The sequence below is a fragment of the Sapajus apella genome, unplaced genomic scaffold (genome assembly GCF_009761245.1).
Source record: "Sapajus apella isolate SASKATOON/1434 unplaced genomic scaffold, GSC_monkey_1.0 scaffold11, whole genome shotgun sequence".
Lineage (NCBI taxonomy): Eukaryota > Metazoa > Chordata > Mammalia > Primates > Cebidae > Sapajus > Sapajus apella.
The window spans coordinates 9,789,822-9,808,772 of record NW_022436951.1 but is presented as its reverse complement, the minus strand read 5'-3'; the positions used below and the strand labels follow the sequence as shown (position 1 = coordinate 9,808,772).

At 43.5% G+C, this 18,951-nt stretch overlaps 2 long non-coding RNA genes across 2 annotated transcripts in view; one reads left to right on the top strand and one right to left on the bottom strand.

Moving 5' to 3' along the window:
* The first annotated feature begins 14,548 nt into the window (after window positions 1-14,548).
* LOC116552307 overlaps window positions 14,549-18,951 on the top strand; it is a 14,851-nt gene continuing 10,448 nt past the window's right edge. The window contains exon 1 of the long non-coding RNA XR_004269318.1: window positions 14,549-14,969. This is a non-coding gene — a long non-coding RNA (uncharacterized LOC116552307). The remainder of the gene's footprint in view (window positions 14,970-18,951) is intronic.
* LOC116552308 overlaps window positions 14,730-18,951 on the bottom strand; it is a 16,555-nt gene continuing 12,333 nt past the window's right edge. Inside the window, exon 3 of the long non-coding RNA XR_004269319.1 lies at window positions 14,730-14,799. This is a non-coding gene — a long non-coding RNA (uncharacterized LOC116552308). The remainder of the gene's footprint in view (window positions 14,800-18,951) is intronic.

Genomic DNA, 18,951 nt, shown 5'->3' with positions numbered 1-18,951 from the left:
AGAAGCTCACTTAAAGGTTCCATTTCCATAACCAATTACAGAGCAAATGCTTTTACATAGGAACTGGTTTTTCTGGGGTTGACATTTCAGGTCGCAAAGACTCTGAAGCTTTAGGAAAACTTTGCCGTTGAGAAGGTTAGTGGGGTAGAAATTGCAACACTATCTTAGCTGCAATTAGCTGGTGTTTCTGCGAAACGCTAACACATATTTTCCCTTGACTCTCAATGAAAAATGGCATTGGTATGAATATTTGGAGAGTAGCTGTGAAAGTTGATCAGGTGTTAATAGGGAAACATTGTCCTTCTCTCTGCTGATGGGAGAGCATGTCAGGCATGAGGCCGGCCTCATCCTGGAGAGACCCACAAGGCTCATTCTCTCTCTAGGAATGGTAGGGGAAGCAATGGGTTTTGAAATGTTGGGTTTTCCCTGGCCCGGGAGAAAGTGGATCAAAGGAATCGAGGTTTTCTTTGCTGTTGTTTGGGTTCTCTAGTTTGAAAGAGCCATGGTGATGTTTCTGGATGGGCCATTAAAGGCAACGTTGAGGAGAATAGAGAAAATACACAAAGATAGAATAAGGAAAAGCAGACATTTGGCAGAAAAGCCCAGGATTGGAGAAAAGTTGAAGGTAGTGCCGAGTGAGTCTGCTGCACCAGAGGTCCCCACCAGGGGCCCCACCAGAGGACTCTTTAGAAAATGTTCTGGAGCGAGAGAGATCCAAGATGGCTGATTACTAGCAGCTCAGGATTGTAGCTCCCAGTGAAAGCGCAGAGAATGAGAGGCCGCCACACTTTCAGACGAATTTTTGTTGTTCGTGGACCAGGAGATTCCCAGCGGAGGAGTCCCACAGGTCACCAGCACAACTCTTGTGGCTGGGGCGGCGGTTTGGCCGGCGCCCGGGTGTGGCGGTTCTTGGTGCAGAGTAAACGGGACTGGGTCCCCTTTTGGTCGACGTTTGGAGCTCCGGGAAGGCAGAGTAGCCCATTCAGCTGATTGAAAAAGGGACTCAAGAAGGAAGCCAGACCAGAGATTCCCACCACGAGTCTTAACACTGCTGTTTCGTCTGGCGCAGTGGTTTGCTCAGATTCTGGTGCTGGGAATCAACAAGTTGGACGTCCGCTCAGAGACCTAATTTGAAAGTCGGTAATTACAAAGATGACAGGTGGATAAGTTTACAATGATGGGAAGAAATCAGCGTAAAAAGGCTGAGAATACCCAAAATCAGAATACCTCTCCCTCTACAGGGGATCACAGTTCCTCATCAACAAGGGAACAAGGCCTGATGGAGAACGAGTGCATTCCATTAACAGATTTAGGCTTCAGAAGGTGGATAAGAAGAAACTTCTGTGAGTTAAAAGAACATGTTCTAGCCCAACGTAAAGAAACTAAGAACCTTGAAAAAAGGTTTGACGAAATCCTAATGAGAAAAGACAACCTAGAGAGGAATATAAGTGAATTAATGGAACTGAAGCATACAATACGAGAACGCCTCGAAGTATGCACAGGTTTTAACAGTCGAATTGATCAAGCAGAAGAAAGGATATCAGAGGTCGAAGACCGACTTAATGAAATGAAATGAGAAGACAAGATTAGAGAAGAAAGAGTAAAAAGGAATGAGCAGAGTCTCCAAGAAATATGGGACTATGTGAAAAGACCTAATTTACATTTGATAGGTGCACCTGAATGTCATGAAAAGAATGAATCCAAGCTGGAAAATATTCTTCAGGATATTATTCAGGAAAACTTTCCTAGCCTAGTAAGGCAGGAAAATACTCAACTTCAGGTAATACAGAGAACACCACAGAGATATTCCTCAAGTAGAGCAACCCCAAGACACATAATCGTTAGATTCACCAGGGTTGAAATAAAGGAGAAAATTCTAAGGGCAGCTAGAGAGAAAGGTCAGGTTACCCATAAAGGGAAGCCTATCAGACTCACAGCAGATCTCTCAGCTGAAACCCTACAAACTAGAAGAGAGTGGGGTCAATATTCAATATCCTCAAAGAAAAGAATTTTCAACCCAGAATCTCATATCCAGCCAAATTAAGCTTCATAAATGAAGGAAAAATAAAACTTTTCGTGAACAAGCAAGCACTCAGAGATTTCATCATCACCAGGCCTGCTTTAGAAGAGCTTGTGAAAGAAGCACTATACACAGAAAGGAGCAACCAGCATCGGTCATCCCAAAAACTTACCAAAAGGTAAAGAGTATCTCCACAATGAAGAATCTATATCAATTAATGGGCAAAATAGCCAGCTAGCATTAAATGACAATATTAAACTCACAAATATCAATATTAATCCTAAATATAAATGGATTAAATGCCCCAATCAAAGACACATACAGGCAAATTGAATAAAAAGTGAAAACCCATCGGTTCACTGTATCCAGATCCATCTCATAAGCAAGGACACACAAAGACTCTTAGGGTTGGTGGAAGACTTATCAATCAAATGGAGAGAAAAAAAGAAAACAGGAGTTGTAACTTTCGTCTCTGACTAAATAGACTTTAATAGTAACAAAGACTAAAAGAAACAAAGAAGGACATTACATAATGGTAAATGGATCAATGCAACAACAGGAGTTAATGATCATAAATATATATGCACCCAATATAGGAACACCCAGATACGTAAGACAAGTTCTTAATGACTAATAAAGAGACTTGGACTCCCGCACATAATAGCGGGAGACTTTGACACCACATTGTTAATATTTGATGGATCAACGAGAAAATTAACAGGGACATCTGTGATTTGAACTCAGACCTGGAACAAGTAAACTCAGTGAATATTTATAGAATTCTTCATCCCAGGTCCACAGAACACACATTTTTCTCAGTATCATATTACACCTATTTTGAAAGTGACCACACAATTGGAAGTAAATCACTCTTCAGCATTTGCATAGCATTTCACAGACTTAAATGAAATATTGGTTGGCTGTTTGTTTGTTATTTTCTTCCCTTACTCCTTCCTGTCTCCGCTGTTAAGCACAATTATCGGCATAAAAGAGGTTTTTAATGCCTATTTTTAGATTGTATTCCAGCCTGGACGATAGAGCAAGACTCCTGTTCTCTCTCCCCCTTTCTCTTTCTCTTTCTTTCTTTAAAAAAAAAAAAAAGAATATGTTCTGGAGCTAAAATCCTTCCCATGTAACTGGTGCAATTTTCACTCCATATTCTCCTTTCTTTATTTTCTACCACAACAGAATTCCGAGTTCCTAACCCAGAGGGACTTGTACTTAATAGCCTGTCCTCCTGTCCGAGGACTTGTGATGACCAAGGCGTGATGATGGGGGTGGCAAAGGCCCATCTGATCTCAAGTTATGTCCAGGTAGGTGCTGGCCAAGACTGCCTGCAGGATGCCGATTGAGAGAGGTGGCTTCTCCAAGTCACCTGGCCTCTCCTGAGCTCCATGCTCTTCTTGGGGAATTGGAATCCCTCTGAGGCAGCCACTCCTCTCCGTGACAATCATGGACAATTTAGATAATTTAGAGGTCTAAAGTAGAGGTCTAGGGAAAGACCTTGGGAGGTCTAAAGCAGAGGCCCAGTCTGCAGGCCTCAGTGACATCTGTCTTTTTGCCGTTGTTCTTTCATCTTGCATGAAGCAATTTTTTTTTTCTGGTGTGGAAAAGCCCTGCTGTCTCCAATTCCGCTTCCAACCAGCTTCTTTTTTTTGATATGGAGTCTCACACTGTTGCCTGGGCTGGAGTGCAGTGGTGTGATCTCGGCTCACTGCAACTTCCGCCTCTCAGGTTCAAGCAATTCTCCTGTCTCAGCCTCCCAAGTAGCTGGGATTACAGGCACCTGCCATCACACCCAGCTAATTTTTTGTATTTTAATAGAGATGGGGTTTCTTTCTTTTTTTTTTTTTTAGAGACAGGGTTTCTCCATGTTGACCAGGCTGGTCTTGAACACCTGATCTCGTGATTCACCTGCCCTGACCTCCCAAAGTGTTGGGATTACAGGTGTGAGCCACTGCACCCAGCCCCATCCAACTCCTTTAGTACAACAAAGGGGCGAGGTGCAGTGGCTCACACCTGTAATCCCAACATTTTGGGAGACTGAGATGGGAGGATTGCTTGAGGCCATGAGTCTCACCATGGTCAACATAGTGAGACTCCATCTCTATGTTTTCTAAATGAAAAAAATATGAATTAAAATTTAAAATATAAAAAAAATTTAAAGTACAACCAATGGCTTTATTATTCTGCACACATGTAAGTGGGAACTTCATGTCCTCTGTTCAGAAGTAAAGCAGTTGGAACCTCTGGAATCAGAATCATCTATGCATTGCTAAAAATACAGATTCTTGTGCTCCACCCAAATTCTGCACCTGAAAATTCTGATTCTGCCTAAATCAGAATCTTTCCAGGTAATTCTTATGTGCATCAAAGCTTGAGAGTTGCCTAGATGCAGCCTCAGCTGGGTCTAAAACAATCTCCTGTGTTTTAATACTGAGTTGTGCTTGTTCTCAAGCTGGTTCAGAGCACTTTAATGTGCACTTAAATCATGCTAAGGTCTTGTTAAGTTAGGTGGTGGGACATGAGATTCTGCATGTCTAACAAATACTTGGGTGATGCTGCCACGGCTGGCTGGGGGACCGCCCCTTGGGTGGCAAAGTGCTAGAGAGACTGTTTGTTTTTTTTTGAGATGGAATCTCTCTCAGCTCACTGCAACCTCCGCCTCCCGGGTTCAAGAGATTCTCCTGCCTCCACCTCCTGAGTAGCTGGGACTATAGGCATGTGCCGCCATGCCCAGCTAATTTTTGTATTTTTAGTAGAGACAGGGTTTCACCATGTTGGCCAGGATGGTCTTGATTTTCTGACCTTGTGATCCACTTGCCTTGGCCTCACAAAGTGCTGGGATTAGAGGCATGAGCCACTGCACCCGGCCAGAGACTATTTTTATTTTCTTTGCACTCCTGTGAGGCCAACTTGAGGCTTCTTAATTCCCTGGAGCCAGTGATTTGCTTGCACTGTGACTAGAGATAGCTGTACCCTCATGGGTACTGTGCTTTGTTGACTGAGCTCTACCTCATGCTCATCCAGACTTGCCCTGCCTTCCTGCTTCCCCTTCCATCTCCTCAGCCAACACCCCTATTCCCACTCTGCTACCCCCACCCTGCCTAAGGGGCAGCCCTGCTGCCCTAGCCTGGTCTTCCTCACACTGTAGGTCTACCCTGACATAATTGAATATTGGTCTATTCAATACGTAATTGAATCTCTTTAGAGAATCTTCAGATTTGCTAGTATGATAAAGTCCTTCTTCCTCTTAGGAGAGAAGGGGAAGTGGTACTGGAAGCAAGCAGGTAATAGTGAGTCACGAGTCCTTTTTTCTCTTTAGGGTCGCCATCATTGGGTGGCCCCAGGGTAATGGAATGGAGTGGAAGATGTTACTATTTCCTACACTGTCCTTGACCTTGAAAGAAGAACTGAATCTGAGGGACCTACTGCCCCTTTCTATAGGTGGAGGGGAATGGGGACCCCCCCTGGATGGCATTGGCTTATCCCTCAAGTCCTTGTGAACCAGGGGTGGGAGGTAAGGGGGAAGAATTACAGGCTATTAGAAGCAGTAAGATTCTTTTCTCCAGTCATGGAGAACTTCTGATGTTCAACTTAGCATGGCTTTAATCGGTCTTAGTTAATAATAACAAAGGAGGTCTAAAGTAGAGGTCTAGGGAAAGACTGGCCAGTAGTGCTCTTCAGGCGTGCAGTCACACTGAAAGGTCTAATGATGGTCAGAGTAAAGCCAGCCGCAGCCAGTGGACTGTGATGACAATAGATCTCCTGACTGCACAGTTGTTGACTGTGGCTGTGGGCCAGAGTAAGATCTCTTAGGCCTGGGAAAGTAACCAGAGATGTCACTGGCCCTGAGGCCAAACAGAGCCTGTACCTCTCATAGTAGTGGCTTGCAAACTGGGGTCTGCAGAAAGCTTTGTCAGCACCACCTGGGGAGATTCGTAACAGTAATGCCAACACCCACTCTAGAGAGTCTGAGTCATCAGGGCCTCATGAGCTATATTTTAAAAATATATTCTCTGGGCAATTTGACAGTACTCTATGAGCAAGTTCTGACTTTGTCAGGTTTAGGAAGCACTGTCTTAGCACAATGGTTTCCCAAGTTTTTTAGCAGAGAAAAATTTATTCACTAGAAAAATACTTATTGAACAATTACTATATGCCATGTAACTTGAGGTTAGGTACTTGAGACCAACCTGGCCAACACGGTGAAACCCCTGTTTCTACTAAAAATACAAAATTAGCTGGGCGTGGTGGCGGACACCTGTAGTCCCAGCTACTCCAGAGGCTGATGCATGAGAATCGCTTGAACCCTGGAGGCAAAGGTTGCAGTGAGCCAAGATTGCGGCACTGCTCTCCAGCCTGGGTGAGAGAGCAACACTCTGTCTCAGAAAAAAAAGAAAAGAAAAGAAAAGAAAAAGACTCACAAGGTTTCCACTGAACTCCAAAATAGATAAAAATGAGGAGTGGATTTTTCAGGAATGTTGAAGACTCTCACTGTTTGGCAGAAAATGCTGTTTACTGTTGAACCCCTGAAGGACCATTGGGTTCTGTGGTGCACAGTTTGAGAACCACTTTCTTGGGAAGGAGCTGGGAGCAATAAAACTAGAAGACAACAGAAGGGATATCCAACACGGCGGGGTTCAAATGACAAACCTGGAAGGCTTTTCCACTTCCTTGTTGATAAAGTGGGGATGGTGACATCTACCTCGAGTCTTATAGTGTGTAAGAAAAGCACTGAACACATACATCATGGAGCTCAATGCTGGGTGTGCAGACGGACCTTACTGCATGTTTGTTCTCTTTCGTCTCTCTTTGCTTGGGAGTAGGTTACTTCACTTTGATTGGGAGTAAGTTGGAGGAGAAAACAAGACATTCCTGGGAGTGTGTTGCCACTTGAGGCTCAGGTAGGATAATGAGGAGCACAAAAGGCAGAAGCAAGAAGAGGGCCTTCCACGCCGCAGCAAAAAGCAACCACAGATGTAAAATGGCGCAGTGGGTCTATCAGTTCCTCAAACTACTGAACACAGAGTCACCATATGACTCAACAGTTCCGCTCCTGTGTGTATACCCAAGAGAACTGAAAACTTATGTCCGCACAAACATCTGTACGTGAAACTCCACAAAAGCATTATTCATAATAGCCAGAAGTGGAAACAACCCAAATCTCCCTTAACCAATGAATGGATACACAAAATATGGTATAATCATACAGTGTAATATCATTCAGCCAAAAAGAGGAATGGAGTCCTGACACATGCAGCAGCATGGATGAACCTGGAAAACATTAGGCTAAGAAAGGGGCCAGACACAAAAGACCACATTTTATATAATTCTTTTATAGGAAATGTCCACAATAAGAAAATCTATAGAAATAGAAATTAGACTGGGTGCAGTGGCTCACACCTGCAATCCCAGTACTTTGGGAGGTTGAGGCAGGTGGATTACCCGAGGTCAGGAGTTCAATACCAGCCTGGCCAAGGGTGAAAACCCATCTCTACTAAAAATATGAAAATTAGCCGGGTGTGGAGGCGTGCATCTGTAGTCCCAGTGACTCAGCGGCCCAGGAGGCTGAGGCAGGAGAATCACTTGAACCCAAAGGTGGAGGTTGCAGTGAGCCAAGACTGTGCCACTGCACTCCAGCCTGGGCAACAGAGCGAGACTGTCACAGAACAAAACAAACAAACAAACAAAACCCACAACAACAACAAAAAAAGAAAAGAAACGGAAATGAGATTAGTGGTATCAAGGGACTAGGAGAAGGAGGAAATGGGATGACTGCTAATACACATGGAATTTCTTTTTGAGGTGATGAAAATGCTCTGCAATTAGATAGGGGTGATAGCTATACAATCTTGTGAATATGCTAAGAGTCACTGAATTGGACACTTTAAAAGGGTGAATTTTATGGTATGTAGATTATCTCTCTCTCTCTTTTTTTTTTTCTTTTTTTTTGAGACAGAGTCTCTCTCTGCTGCCCAGGCTGGAGTGCAGTGGCGTGATCTTGGCTCAGTGCAACCTCTGCCTCCTGAGTTCAAGGGATTCTCATACCTCATGCCTACTGAGTAGCTGGGATTACGGGCACCTGCCACCAAGCCCGGCTAATTTATCTATTTTTAGTAGAGACAGGGTTTCACCATGTTGGTGAGGCTGGTCTTGAACTCCTGACCTCAAGTGATCAGCCTACCTCGGCCTCCCAAAGTGCTGGGATTACAGGCGTGAGCCACCACACCCAGACCATATCTCAATTTTTAAAAAGAAGAGAAAGAAGCAACCACAGAGAATAAAGCCAAACAGTGATCTGTAGATAAGCGCCAAGAAAATGCTTGAAGCCTGTCATACCTCAGAAGGAACCCACAGGAGAGGGCAGAAAGAATATCCAATACAGTGGGGTTCAGATGACAAACCTGGTCAGGTTCAAGAATCTACCTTTTCTTGCTGGGGTTTGAAGAATTTACCAATTTTTCAGAAAAGACTGGCAATGAACAAAATTCTGCCTGATATGCTTCTAATCATCATTATTTCCAGTGCTACATGAATTGTTTACATATGCTTATATTTCCGCTATAATCATGGTTTGGTAAGTTTCTTTTCCTTTTTCTTTTCTTTTTTTTTTTTGAGTCAGAGTCTCACTTTGTCACCCAGACTAGAGTGCAGTGACACCATCATAGCTCACTTTGGCCTCAACCTCCTGGGCTCAAGTGATCCTCTCATCTCAGCCTTCTGAGTAGCTTGGACTACAGGTGTGTGTGTGTGCCACCACACCCTGCTAATTTTTTAAAAAAATTTTATAGAGCTGAGGTCTCACTATGATGCCCAGGCTGGTCTTGAACTTCTGGGCTCAAGTGAGCCTCCTGCCTTGGCTTCCCAAAGTGCTGGGATTACAGGCATGAGCCACCACGCTTGGCCAGGTAAGTTTCAAATATTCCAATTTTTTTCCCCCAAGACTCAGTTCTAGAAGCTCCATTTAGGCTATTCACAATATAGCTCCAGGTCCTTGTGCAATGTGGGCTGGTGGTCTTGGGGGACTAGGTATGCCCTGCACCTTAGCCCCCAGACAACCAGCACAGGGGCCTTGACTGGGCAGAGCTTCTTGAACAAGTCTTACAGGTTCCTGTAGGGTGGGTTAGAGAAGCGTTTTTGGGAGAAGCCACTTGAAATTTACACGCTGTGCAAAAATGTGTTATGGGGACAGAAGGTGTTTTTAAGCATGAAAAGTTTGGCTCATGGGTGGGAGTAAAGGCCTGCCAGTGAATTGTAGTTCCACTTGCAGCCCCATCACTGCCTTCAGATTTTCTCCTGTGAGCGGCTCTGACAATGTGCCATTTTACAGAATGTGTCTCTGTTGCTTCCGAGCTGCCACATATGCTCTGCTGCACATTTGGGACTACCACATCAGGTTTTAAAAACTGATTAAAACAACCCCAAAACTTTCGAAGTTTGCCTTTAGCATTTTGCAAGGAGGATGCTCACCAGCTGTTTGTTTATATTCTCTAGTTATTGTTTCTGCACATTATCCAGGAGTAGCACGAAATTATGTCATTATAATGGCAAGTAGTAAACTGAATTCCCTGTAGGGCGTTTCTAGGGGAAGAGATGTACTACTTCTAGCCCTAATGTCCTGAAAAGACTGTATAGTTAGGTGATCCTGTTGCTCCAGAGAGGTGTGAGTCCTGTGGCAAGCTGCAAAAGCCTAGGGCCTCTTGCAGTGCTTGGCAGGTGTTTAGCGGCAAATCTCAAAATTTCGTGGTCACTCAGGACAATCCCCTTTCTGCTGAGATTGACACTGAATTAAAACAGCCCCAATGATCTGGTTATAATTTAGGGCTTCATTTGTTCATTTTTTTTGAGACTTTTCATTTGTTCTTTTTTTTTTGAGTGCAGTGGCACAATCTTGGTTAACTGTAACCTCTGCCTCCCAGGTTCAAGCGATTCTTGTGCTTCAGCTTCCCAAGTAGCTGAGATTACAGGTGTGAGCCACCATGCCTGGCTAATTTTTGTATGTTTTAGCAGAGATGGGGTTTCACCATGTTGACCAGGCTGGTCTCGAACCCCTGACCTCAGGTGATCCACCTACCTCAGCATCCCAAAGTGCTGGGATTACAGGTGTGAGCCACTGCACTCAGCTTTTGTTCATTTTCTATGGCAGCTTTATTGAGATAAAAGTTATGATAAAAGTTACCCCCTACATCCTTTTTTTTTTTTTTGAGACAGAGTATCACTCCCGTTACCCAGGGTGGAGTGCAGTGGTACAATCACAGCTCACTGCAGCCTTGACTTCCCAGGCTCAGGTGATCCTCCTACCTCAGTCCCCTGAGTAGCTAGGACTACAGGAGAGCACCACTACATGCAGGTATTTTTTTTTTTTTTTTGTATTTTTTGTACAGACACAGTTTTGCCATGTTGCCCAGGTTGGTTTTGAACTCCTGGGCTCAAGCAACCTGCCTGCCTTGGCCTCCCAAAAGTGCTGGGATTACAGGTGTGAGCCACTATTCCCAGCCAAAAGTTAACCTTTTAAATTATAGGCATGCCTCTTTTTACTGTGCTGTGCAGATACTATATTTTTTACAAACCGAAGGTCTGTGGCAACAAACCTTGGAGGAAGTCTATCAATGCCACTTTTCTAAATGATTTTTTTTGAGCTATTACACTCGGCCAGAGTGAGACTGAGTCTGCCGCCCAGGCTGGAGCACAGTGGTGTGATGCAGAGGTTGCTAACCAAAGCCTCTGCCTTCCAGTTTCAAGTGAGCCTTCCACTTCAGCCTTCTGAGCAGCTGAGACCATAGACAATTATCTGCACCACCATCCTCGGACAATGTTTTGTATTTTTTGTAGAGATGGGATTTTGCCATGTTACTCAGACTGGCCTCAAGTTTCTGAGCTCAAGAAATCCAGCCTTTTGGGCCTCCTAGAGTGCTGAGATTATAGGCATGAGCCACTGTGCTCAGCCGTGGCTAATTAAAAAAAAGTTTTTGTAGAGATGTAATCTAGATGCTATGTTATCTAGACTGGTCTTGAGCTCCTGGCCTTAAGTAATCCTTCTGCCTCATCCTCCTAAAGTGCTGGCATTATAGCTGTGAGCTATTGCACTCGGCCAATAAATTTTCAATGTAGATGAAACAGCCTTATATTGGAATAAGATGCCACCAAGGACTTTCATAGCTAGAGAGAAGTCAATGTCTGGCCTCAAAGCTTCCAAGGACATGGTGGCCCTCTTGTTAGGGGCTAATTCGGCTGCTGATTTAAAGATGAAGCCAGTGCTCATTCATCATTCCAAAAATCCCAACGTCTTTAAGAATCATGCTATATTGACTCTGCCTGTGCACCATAATAAGACAAAGTCTGAATGACAGAATATTTGTTTACAGCATAGTTTACTGAATATTTTAAGCCCATTGTTGAGACCTAATGTTCAGGCAAAACAATTCCTTTCAAAATATTATTGCTAATTGACAATGTGCCTGGTCACTCAAAAGTTCTGATGGAGAAGTACAAGGAGATTAATGTTTTCATGCCTGCTAACAAAACATCCATTCTGTAGGCCATGGATCAAGGAATAATTTCAACTTTTAAGTCTCATTATTTAAGAAACACATTTTGTAAGGCTATAAATGCCATAGGTGGTAATTCCCCTGATGGATCTGGACAAAGTAAATTGAAAACTTTCTGAAAAGGATTCACCATTCTAGATGCTATTGAGAATGTAACAGTTATCTTAGCTACCATATAGAGATTAAGATTAGAAAAAGAACCATCTGGCTTGGCACAGTGGCTCACACCTGTAATATTAGCACTTTGGGTGGCTGAGGTGGGAGGATCGCTTGAGCTCAGACTGGGTGACATCGTGAGACCTCATCTCTGCTAGAAATTGAAATAATTAGCTGGACATGGTGGTGCATGCCTGTAGTCCCATCTACTCAGGAGCCTGAGATGAGAGAATCGCTTGAGCCTGGGAGGTAGAGGCTGCAGTGAACCGTGATTGTGCCATTGAACCCCAGCCTGTGCAATAGAGTGAGACCCTGTCTTAAAAAAAAAAAAATTCATGATTCATGAGAGGAGGTCAAAATAGCAAAATTAAGTATGGAAGAAGGTGATCCAATCCCAGTGGATGATGTTGAAGGGTTCAGTACTTCAGTGGAGAAAGTCACTACAGATTTGGTAGAAACAGCGAGAGCCTGAAGATGTGACTGAACTGCTGCAATCTTATGATAAAATTTGAACAGATGAGGAGTTTCTTCTTCTTCTTTTTCTCTTCTTCTCCTTCTTCTTCTTCTCCTCTTCTTTCTTCTTCTCCCTTCTTCTCATGAGCCACTGCACAAGACCTGGAGTTGCTTCTCATAAATGTGCAAAGACAGTGGTTTCTTGCAATGGCATCTACTCTTGATAAAGATGCTGTAAACATTGTTGAAATCACAATAAAGAATTGAGAACACTACAGAAATTTAGTTGATAAAGTAGCAGCCAAGCTTGAGTGACTCCAGTTTTGAAGGAAGTTCTACTTCCTTTAAAATCAAACAGCATCACATGCTACAGAGAAATCTTCCATGAAGGGACTAATCGATGTGGCATATTGTCGTATTTAAAAAAATTGCCACAGCCACCACAACCATCAGGGATCACCATCCTGATCAGTCAGAAGCCATCAAGGCAGGACCCTCCACCTGCAAAAAGAAGGCTCAGATGATTGTTAACATTTTTAGCAATAAATTATTATTATTATTATTATTTTGAGATGGTGTCTCACTCTGTTGCAGAGGCTGGAGTGCAGTGGTGCAATCTTGGCTTACTGCAACCTCTGCCTCCCGGGTGTAAGCACTTTTCCTGTCTTAGCCTCATGAGTAGTTGGGATTACAGGCATGTGCCACCATAACTGGCTAGTTTTTGTATTTTTAGTAGAAACGGGATTTCATGATGTTGGCCAGGCTGGTCTCGAACTCCTGACCTCAGGCAATCTGCCTGCCTTGGCCTCCCAAAGTGCTGGGATTACAGGCATGAGCTACCATGCCCAGCCAACAATAAATTATTTTTAAATTAAGGTATGATTTAGATATGTATATTGTTTTTAAAGACATAATGATATTTTTTTTTTTTTTTTTTTGAGATGGAGTCTCTGTTGCCCAGGCTGGAGTGCAATGGTTTGATCTGGGCTCACTGCAACCTCCACCACCTGGGTTCAAGCGATTCTCCTGCCTCAGCCTCCCAAATAGCTGGGACTACAGGCACGTGCCACCACGCTTAGCTAATTTTTTGTATTTTTAGTAGAGATGGGGTTTCTCTGTGTTAGCCAGGATAATCTTGATCTTCTGATCTTGTGATCTGCCTGCCTTGGCCTCCCAAAGTGCTGGGATTACAGGCATAAGCCATAGCACCCGGCAACATAATGCCATTCTATACTTAATAGACTATAGTATAGTATAAATGTAAATTTTCTGAGCAGTGGAAAATAATTTTTTTTTGAGACAGAGTCTCACTCTGTCGACCAGGCTGGAGTGCAGTGGCATGATCTCGGCTCACTGCAACCTCCACCTCCTGGATTCAGGCTCCCACTTCAGCCTTGAGTATAGCTGGGATTGCAGGCATGTGCTACCATACCCAACTAATTTTTGTATTTTCAGTAGGGACAGGGTCTCACCACATTGGCTAGGCTGGTCTCAAACTCTTGACCTGAGGTGATCTGCCCACCTTGGCCTCCCAAAGGGCTGGGATTACAGGCATGAATTATATGACTTGTTTTATTGCAGTGTTCACTTTACTGCAGTGGTCTGCTACTGAACAAGAAATATCTCTGGGGTATGCTTTTATACAATTCAGTGCTATTTATATACTCATAGAGTTGCCATCATTGCTACCTAATTTTAGAATATTTTCATCACCCCAAGAAGATACTTTGTACCTATTAGCAGTCACCCCTCTTTCCTCCTTCCTCCTTCTCAACTCCCAGCAACTACTCAACTACTTTCTGTTTCTATGGGTTTGCCTATTCTGGACATTTCATGTAAATAGAAGAATACAGTAGTGGTCTTTTGCATCTGTTTTTTTTCACCTAATCTAATATTTTCTTTTTTTTGAGACAGAGTCTCACTCTGTCACCAGGCACCAGGCTGGAGTGCAATGGCACAATCTCTGCTCACTGCAACCTCTGTCTCCTGTGTTCAAACAATTCTCCTGCCTCAGTCTCCCAAGTAGCTGGGACTACAGGTGCACGTCACCACACCCAGCTAATTTTTGTATTTTTTTTTTTTTTTTGAGACAGAGTTTCGCTGTTGTTGCCCAGACTGGAGTGCAATGGCACGATCTCGGCTCACCGCAACCTCCGCCTCCTGGGTTCAAGCAATTCTTCTGCCTCAGCCTCCCGAGTAGCTGGGACTACAGGCACGCACCATCATGCCCAGCTAATTTTTGTATTTTTAGTAGAGACGGGGTTTCACCATGTTGGCCAGGATGGTCTCGATCTCTTGACCTTGTGATCCGCCTGCCTTGCCTCCCAAAGTGTTGGGATTATAGGCGTGAGCCACCACGCCTGGCCAATCTAATGTTTTCAAGGTTTATTTATGTATGGTATGGCATATGTCAACAAATTCAGTCATTCCTCTTTATGAAAAACATTTAATTGTGGTAAATACACATAACACAAAATGTACCATCTTATCCATTTTTAAGTGTACACTTCAGTAGGGTTAAGTACGTTCACATTGTTGTTCAACCAATCTCCAGAACTCTTTTCATCTTGCAAAACTGACACTCTGTACCTAGTAAATAACTCCTCATTCCTCCTTTCCCTCAGTGCCTGTCAACCATGATTCTACTGTCTCAATGATTTATTCTAGGTCCTTGTATAAGTGGAATCATACAAGTTTGTCTTTATGTGACTGGCTTATTTCACTTAGCATAATCTCCTCTAGGTTCCTCCATGTCGTAGCATGTGTTAGAATTTCCTTCCTTTTTAAGGGTAAGTAATACTTCATTGTATGCATATCTATTCATCCGTCAGTGGACATTCAGATTGCTTCCATCTTTTGGCTGTAGGAAATAATGCTGCTATGAACAAGGGTGTACAAATATCTGTTCAAGCCCCTCCTTTCAATTCTTGTTTTATTTTATTTTTTGAGACAGAGTCTCACTGTGTCACCCAGGCTGGAGTGCAGTGGTGCGATCTCGGCTCACTGCAACCTCCACCCCCCGGGTTCAAGTGATCCTCCCACCTCAGCCTCCTGAGTAGCTGAGACCACAGGCATGTACCACCACATTTGGCTAATCTTTTTTTGTATTTTTGGTACAGATGGGATTTTGCCATGTTGGCCAGGCTGGTGACCTGACCTCGAGTAATCTGCCTGCCTTGGCCTCCCAAAGTGCTGGGATTACAGGCATGAGCCACCACGCCCAGCTTCTGTTTTCAATTCTTTTGGGTATATGCCCAGAAGTGGAATTGCTGGATCATATGGTAGTTCTAGTTTTAACTTTTTGAGGAACTTCCATACTGTTTTCTATAGCAGCTGCACCATTTTGCATTCACATCAACACAAAGGGTCCAATTTCTTCTAGATATTGGAACACTTGTTCTTCTCTTCCCTCCCCTGCCCTGCGCTGCCCTCCCCTCCCTTCCCTCCTCTGCGCTCCCCTCCCCTCCTCTCCTTCCCTCTTCTCTTCTTTTCTTTTCTTTTGGATAATAGCCATCCTAATGAGTGTAGATGGGATTCATTCACTCTTTTATTTTCCTTGTGACAGGGTCTCAATCTGTCACCAAGACTGGAGTGCAGTGGTGCAATCACAGATCGCCGAAGCCTCCGCCTCCTGGGCTTAAGCAATCCTCTCACCTCAACCTCTTGGGTAGCTGGGACTACATGTGTGTGCCACCACGCCCGGCTAATTTTTGTATTTTTTAATATAGAGACAGAGTTTCACCATGTTGCCCAGGTTGACCTTGAACTCCTGAACTCAAGTGATCCACCCACCTCAGCCTCCCAAAGTGCTGGGATTACAGGCATGAGCCACCACACTCGGCTTGGCATTCACTCATTCTTGATTGACATCTGACATACTGCTCCAGGTGGGCAAGAGGGTGGGCTATCAGCAAAAGAAATGTGTGAACAAGATATTGGACGTAGTCCTTGCCTCAGTCTTACAATCCATTTACATCATAATTTGAACTTCAACATTTATTAAGCAATTATTATCTTGTGCCAGGCGCTGTGCTAAGTACTGACTTAACTTGTTTCCTTTCGTTCAGTCCTTTCAACAGCCCTTTGAGTTAGATAGATTTTCGTACCATCTTCCAGGGGAGGAAAGTAGAACACCTCAGTGATTTGCCAAATGTCTTCAGGCCAGAGTTGGAAGCTTGGCTGCGTATCTTTCACTCTGAAGCCTGTGTTCTCACTTTCAACAGAGGATGAGATTAGGCTGATTTTGTTAGCCTGACTTGCAGGGCTGGAGTAGCTAGCCTTGGCCTTTGTAGCTCAGGACAGGGCTTGCCAGGGCCCACATTTGGAATGGTGGTCATCTGCTGTAATACACTTTTACCCCACGAATAGAGCTAGAATAAAATTCATAAGTAGAAGGGATGAAGAAATGAAGAATACACACCTGATGCCCTCCATCCTCTCTATTGCTAGTTTTACGGAGGAAGGAACGAGGCTCCCAAGCCCCCAGCCTGTGTCTTAACCAATGTCTTATAGATAGATGCGAGAGAGGTGGGAGACCGGGAGCAGAACGCTGGCCTGTGGCTGAGTCTGGTTATTGTTTATTCTCGGATTGCATTGCTGTTTAACGCTGATACCGATTATATACTGTAAAATAGAAATCAAAATGGAGGCTGGGGCTGACCTTTGCCTCTGAGCCAATGGCCCACAGCCAGCTCAGCAAAACTCATTAAGCCCCATTTCCTGAAATACTCACTTAAATTGTAATGAACTCTTGAAATTTATTTCCTCCTTCAGCATGAATCAACATATTGTAGCCAATCAGCTCCATCCTAAGTAAGCTGCTTTCCCTAAAAGGAAAAGATACTTTAAAATAAACAATGAAAATTTTCCTGCATTCTAGGTCAAAAAAAAAAAAAAAAAAGAAAATGAAGCTCTATGAACTTCCTCTTTTACTCTTTATAAACCTTACTCTCACCTTCGCGAGAGGGCCACTCTTACCTCTTGGTGTTGAAGCGCCTGTGTGTGAACAGTTTGTTTCTTCCTCAATAAAATGTTCATATCAGCCAGGTACAATGGCTCGTACCTGTAATCATAGCATTTTGGGAGGCTGAGGCAGGATTGTTTAAGGCCAGGAGTTTGAGTCCAGCCTGGGCAACATAGTGAGACCCGTTTTTACAAAAATGAAAAAACAGACTGGGCTCGGTGGCTCACGTCTGTAATCCCAGCACTTTGGGAGTCTGAGGTGGGTGGATCGCTTGAGGCCAAGAATTCAAGACCAGCCTGGCCAACATAGTGAAACCCTGTCTCTACAAAAAATACAAAAATTAGCCGGGTGTGGTGGAACATGCCTGTAGTCCCAGCTACTTGGGAGGCTGAGGCGGGAGAATCGCTTGAACTGAGGAGGCAGAGGTTGCAGTGAGCCAAGATTGTGTCACTGCACCCTAACCTGAGCAACAGAGCAAGACCCTGTCTCAAAAAAAACAAAACAAACAACAAACAATAACAACAAAAAACAAAGAACAAAAACCAAACAAACAAAAACAAAAACACCCAGCAAAAAAATGTTCATGTCAAGCTGAATGAAACCAGAATATGCCACTTCAAACTATGTCTTTTTGACATAAAAATTATTTCTGATCTAAAGACAATTAGAAGACAGCAAAAAAAGGAAAACTCTGTATCCTTCCCCTTCTCTGCCCAAAGACAGGATATAAATTCTCCTTTACTGGAGATAGCTCTAGACTCAACAGCCCAGGGATACACAGAGGAGTCTGCAGACAAGCCTCACTCCATTAATCTCCTCTCACCTACTTACCTTCCCATAGTTCCCCGCTGCTGGAAGCCTAGGACTGCTTTCTTTTGTCCTGTCACTTCCCCACAATTTTATTCTTCTTTGTTAAAGATGCTATATAAGCCAGAGTTCTAAGCCACTGCTTTGAGATATGTTTCCTTGAGGTTTCTTCTGTTTGATGTATGTCACGGACATTCATAAACTTGTTTATTTTTCTCTTATTAATCTGTCTTTTCTTATAGGTATCCCAGCTAAAAATTATGTTTGATTGAGGGAAAAATTGTTTTTTTCTCCCTGGAAAAGTAAAGCTCTCTGAATCTTCCTGTGACTATGTATATATAATAGAAAAAAAAATACAGTTTACACACGCATACACAATTCTCACTGTGAGTATACGTATATAAACTGCTGAATTTTCTTTTGACTATATATATAGAAAAGAAATATATGTGTATGTAGATACTGCCTGTGAATATATGAACTTTCATTTGAATATATATGTGTTATATACATATGTATATAACATATTTATTTATTTATTTATTTATTTCTTCCTTTTTTGGTCAGCAACCATGGAGGCACCCAGAGCTTAAATCATGATGGGAATCCCATTGCCCATCATCAGGATTAGCCTAGGATAGGGAGTGTGGCCCAACTCCAGATGATAACATAAAAGGGAAGTCTGTTGTGCACTTGGAATTTTTTTTTTTTCCCTGAAGAAAAACAATAGAGCCTATCAGGCAAAAGCTTCCTTCCTTATGCCTTTACCTTCCTTCTAGGCACTAGTGTGAAGGCAGAGAGCTTGGTGTGGTAGCAGCCATGACGTGTAGGCCTAAGGCCTCACTGCTGAGAGGCTGTCAGAGAGAGCCTGGGTCTTTGATGGTATCACTGAGCACCTGATGTAGTCCTGGAGCTGCCAACCTCCAGGCTTAAAAAAAAAAACAAAAAGGGCCGGGCGCGGTGGCTCACACCTGTAATCCCAGCACTTTGGGAGGCCGAGG